Raw genomic sequence first — 381 nt, 5'->3', positions numbered from 1 at the left:
CCGGGGCAGCAGAAACTCGTCAGCTGTAGTTGCTAATTAATGCAACTGGCCGGTGGCGCACGGGCTCACCGCGTGCAGGCGGCACCTGGGCTGGAGCCAGACCCTGCCACGCGGCACTGCCCGGCCTCCGGAAATAGAGGCTAACCCCACACCCCATGCCTCCCTCTAGTTCCAGGTCTGCACCCCAAATCTCACCTTGCACCCCAAGTCTGCACCCACACCTCCCCCTGCACCCCAAATCCCAGGTCTGCACCCAGATCTGCACCCTACACCTCCCCCTACACCCCGAGTCTGAGGTCTGCACCCCACACTTCCCCTGCACCCCGAATCCCAGGCCTGACCCTCACACCTTCCCTGCACCCCAAATCCCAGGTCTGCACC

Source organism: Fulmarus glacialis, unplaced genomic scaffold (genome assembly GCF_000690835.1).
Source record: "Fulmarus glacialis isolate BGI_N327 unplaced genomic scaffold, ASM69083v1 scaffold30105, whole genome shotgun sequence".
Classification (NCBI taxonomy): Eukaryota; Metazoa; Chordata; class Aves; order Procellariiformes; family Procellariidae; genus Fulmarus; species Fulmarus glacialis.
This window is presented reverse-complemented; position numbering follows the sequence as displayed.